The sequence below is a fragment of the Phalaenopsis equestris genome, unplaced genomic scaffold (assembly GCF_001263595.1).
Source record: "Phalaenopsis equestris unplaced genomic scaffold, ASM126359v1 Scaffold201096, whole genome shotgun sequence".
In the NCBI taxonomy this organism is placed as follows: Eukaryota; Viridiplantae; Streptophyta; class Magnoliopsida; order Asparagales; family Orchidaceae; genus Phalaenopsis; species Phalaenopsis equestris.
In genome coordinates this window covers 18,876-24,036 of record NW_018220879.1, presented here as the reverse complement: position 1 = coordinate 24,036, position 5,161 = coordinate 18,876, and positions in this window count along the sequence as shown.

The window sequence follows — 5,161 nt, the reverse complement described above, 5'->3', positions numbered from 1 at the left end:
GTTAAATAATTTAGTTCTGATAATATCTCAACATTCGAAATTAGTGACAGCAATTTTGTTTTACTTTCTATGAATTTCATAGTTAATTTATCATTTCAAATTTAAACCTTCCTCGTGGGATCGATATTTGGGGTTTAAATAGAAAGTCCTTTATTACTTGATAACGATACATATACTTGCGTAGAATCTCAACATTAATTGCTTAAATTTCTTATTCATAAAATATTGTATCAAGCTTTTGGCACCGTTGCATAGCGGAGTCAACTATATAATTTTTACACAACTATATTGTCGGGATCAATATCCCACAGAGAAGCGAGGTAAGAAATCCATTAGGCTAATTCTAGTCTACTACTATCAGTCCTTAGTTTGGAAGGTCGATTCAAGTGGTTTTTCAAACAGTACTCCTAAAGGTAAGTCTTAAGTTTAAAATAGCAAACAACTACTCCTAAATGAAAATAATAATTTTAAAGACAACTCAAAAGTAAACAAAGAGACTAAACAGAGTTTTGAAATGAAGAGTTCAAATTTAAGAAAGTATCATTCCCCATACAATTAGTTTATGAAATGTGAAGAAATTAAAATCATTTAAAAAAACATAGAAATTGTATTGTGCCAAATAGAAGCACTAAAAATATTGACTAATCTAGAGTTTGGTCCATAAATCTTTGGTTAGGTTGAGAGGATATTGGCTGCCACTCTAGAGCTCCCACTTCTCCCTCGCCTATGGGCTAACATTCTCGCTTTAGTTTCCAAGCAACTGGACCAAATTGGTGATTTTAGTCTATCGCCCCTCCAATTCTATGCCCATCAAAGTATATTTCTCTATTTATTTGCACTCAACCCCATGGACTACATTCTCATCCATGAAATTGAATGTGATTCCTACTTTTTTGTAGAAAGCATAGCCCTTTCGGGTCTTATGTTTCTCAACAAACTTTAATGTAAATGAAGTTCAAGTAAAAACCATCACATTTATAATTAAAAAATATACTAACATGCATGCTAAAATGCTACACATAAATCCTACTCATTACAAAAGAAAAGTAAAATGAAAACATTTGCATAGTTTTCTCATGCAACTATTTCCAAACAAGAAGAAAGAGTAAGAAATAACTACTCACAAAACACGAAGAAAACATAAAGGAAAACTTCATTACATCAAAGTAAATCCATTAGATAAGTGTTTACAAAATCATAAGATAATGAAGGACACAATACTTAACTTTTTCCTTTTGAAAGAAAGATGAAGATCTATCCCACAAAGTCTCCCGTTGATCCATGCAATCTAGTACAATTCCTTATAGATTCTCTTAAAATCCTCTCTCCAATCTCTCCTAAAAAAGGTAGAAACTTACATTTCTACTTCTATTCTAAGATCTCTAAACATTCCTCTAGATTTTCGCCTCATACACACCCACACACACACACAAAAAAACCAACTATGAGAGGCGCAAGCCCTTCTATTTTAAAGAAACACAAAATTTCTTCTTTTACCTAAAAGACACATCTTTTCATTTCAAGAGACAAATCTCTTCATCCAAGAGACATATCTCTTCAATCAAGAGCCTTTCCTAAGTATCTAAATTCATTGAACCACTCCATGGGGCATTTAATTCACTTAGAGCCTTCTAGAACATCAAAATAGTAAGAAAAAAACGCCAAAAATCTATCCATAACTATCTCAGGCGCCTCCAGTGTCAGTTTCTGGCACCTATGGTTCAAATTTTGGTGCCTCCGACACCTTTTCTCTGGATTCTGGCACCTCTGGCGCCAATTTTGGCACCATTGGCACCACTCTACAGTAACTCCACCATTTCACCCTGTTTGGCTCAATTTCGCCCCGTTTAGCATTTCAATTGTGTTTCGCTCCTCACAGATATACCTACAATATAAACATGAAAAAAACTTTTTTTTAAAGCTTATTCATTTCAAAAACATGTGAGAAATGTAAACGAGATTAAGCATAGAAAGACATTGAAATGTGCCAAGTCAGAATTTTTTTTCTTGATTATTTTTACTCAAAATTGCACAAATTTTCCTTCATTTTCACTAAAAGTCCATTCCTTGTACTTGAAGAAAAAAGATATGTAAAAACCCTTCCTTTAAAGCGTAATATCATTAAAAATGAGCATAAAATATATATGAAAAGTAAGTAACTCTTAGGTGTGTTGATACATCTAAAATATATAGTGTTTTTAGACACATTTTTATACCTATTTTTGAGATATTACACTTTATATTACACCTATTTTTGAGATATTACACTTTAATGAAAGGTATTTGTGTGTTTTCTTTCAGGTACAAGTAAAAAGGTGAAAAATACTAAAAGGAGTGAAAAATGATCAAATTTGGAGCTAAGAGGTGAAAATTGTGCTAAAGTGTTTTGGCGCCTAAGCACCAGATCCTATGCTTAAGCGTTGGTTAAACAGAGAAGGCTGTGCCCAAGCGCCAGAGGCCAGAGGCGCCGCACTTAAGCGCCAGAGGCAGTTATTTGGCAGTTTTCTTCATTTGGCCGGATTTTGAAGAGGTATTTGAGGCACCTATTGGCTAAAGAGGGTGGTTATGACCACTAGGAACAAAAATATTAATAAAAGACTTGTGAAAGGAGGCATCGTTTGGAGAATATATCGAATTTGGACACTTTTTGAAGAGATATCAAGACATCTCTTGGAGATTTATAAAAAAAGGAAATTTTTACATTTGAGGTGGGTGCTTGAAGAGGGAGAGAGTGCTTGGAAGTTCTGCAAAGTGTTGGAATGGAGAGATTTTTGGAGAGATTTTCAGGCACCACACAATTTTACTTTATCCTTTTTGTTTTTTGTTTATTTTGAGAGTGTTGTAAAAGAGAAGAGATTCAAAGAAACTTTAAGAGTTTGGTGGATGATTTGAGATAAGTTTTTATCTATTGTTTTAAACTACTTTTGATTTTAATTGAGACTTCTTATTGGTTTGACAATGATTTCTACTTTTAAACTAACGTGTGTTTTTATTTTCTCCATGGATTCTAAGTAGTTTTTTTATTTTTCTTCTTAAAATGATATGTAATTAAAGTTTGGATGGAAGTTATGGAGACTATTGATCTTTAATATTGGAAGAAGTTGTGAGGATTTAAATCCATGAACTTCATTTACTTCTTGATTTGATCTATCGAGATGTTCAAATTTATTGTGAGAACATGTAAGAGTTGGGCTGATATTGTCTCAATCAACAATTGGAAAGAATCAGATGAGGTTGTATGAATGAAAATGTAATTCATATGATTTAGTACAAATAAAGAGGGAAATAATCATTGAAAGGTGTAGAGTTAGAGGACTTTAAATTGACAGGTTAAAGCCCACAACTTGATTTCTTGTTTTAGATTCTGATACGAGATGTTAGCCCTCAGGTGGAGGGAATCGAGGAAACTCTATAGTGAAAGCTGGTATCTTCCCCGCCTAGCTAGTCTTCAGAACTATTCAAACTTTAAATTAGTCAATGTTTTTTATAGCATCTCTAGTAAAGGTAAAGAATATAATTGCTCCTATTTGACTCAACACAATTTGACTTCCACAACAAAATTCTTATACTTATTACTGATTCATGATAAAGAGAAAGATATTTTTCAAATTTAGTGCTTTTCTTTTACATAAACTCAAGTTATCTTTTTAAATTATTACTGTTCTGTCAAAATATCAAAAATACCAAAAAAATTTGAATTTTAATACTGCGAAAATATTTGTAGTTTAAGTAAGTATCTTTTTAGAATAGAAAGTTTGCTGTTCAAAAGTGCAGTTTGCTGTTCAAAAGTGCATATTGCATAATTTTCTTGTGGGTTTGATATTCAGGTCTTAATCAAAAAGTCATATATTACTTGATAATGATACGTATACTTGCGTAGTATCCAAACATATATAAATTAAAAAGTTAAATTCTTATTTTCTTCAGGATTAAGTTTTTGGTACTATTGCAAAGTAAGGAAATATAAGTGAAAACAATAATTAAAGTCATTGTTATACTATTGCATATAGATACTCGAGATCAAGTTTTTAGAGTCGTTACAAGGGAAATTTTTATTAAGAAGATTGATTTAGAAGCAAATATCTATTTTTAGAAAGTCTTATTTAAACTTTAAAAATTATTTTATTTTTTTGTGTGCATGTTTTATTATATTTTATTTTATATTAGTGTATGTGTAGTTCACGTTCTGAAGGACTAGTGCCTTACGATTCTGAATTAGAAAGAATTGTTAAAAAAATCAGAAAAATTAAAAACAAAAAATAAAAATCTTGAAAAATCTAAAAAAATTACAGAAATGGCAAACCAAAATGATCAAAATGCTGAAATTCATCAAGAATTTAGACCTTTGCGAGATTATGCCAACCTTACAAAAGATGAACTTCAATGTAGTACTCAAAAACCTACTATAATAGCTAATTCATTTAAACTTAAACCTGCTATTATTTAAATGGTATCAAATAATCAATTTGAGAATCACCAACTGAAGATCCAAATTTACATCTTGCCAATTTTTTAGAATTATGCGCTGCATTTAAATATGATGGTGTATCAAATGATGCCATAAGACTTAGGTTATTTCCTTTCTCACTAGGGGATAAAGCTAAGATGTGGTTGAATTCGTTAGCACCTGGATCTATCAGAACTTGGGGTGATTTAGCACAAAAATTCCTAGCTAAATATTTTCCACCATAAAAAAATGCGAAGCTTAGAAATGATATTACATCTTTTAATCAGTTTGAAGGGGAATCTATTTATGAAGCATGAAAATAATTTAAAGAACTCTTAAGAAAGTGTCCACACCATGTTATACTAGATTGGTTAATAATTTAAACTTTTTGTAATGGGTTAGTTGGATTTCTTAGATCTATTATCGATGCCGCTGTTGGTGGTTCATTATTGTTGATACCATTTAATGACGCTTATTCTTTAATTGAAGAAATGACTACAAATAATTTTCAATAGTCTTCTGAAAGGGTAAATCTGAAGAAAGTAACAAACATTCAAGAAACTGATGCTTTTGCTATGTTAGCAAATCAAACTGCTACAATTTTAAGGAAGTTAGACTAATTTGGAATGAATTTTTCTCAACCAATTGCAATAATTGAAGAGAATTCATTATGCCAAATAGTATATTCTCAAGCATCATTAGAAACTTTGAATG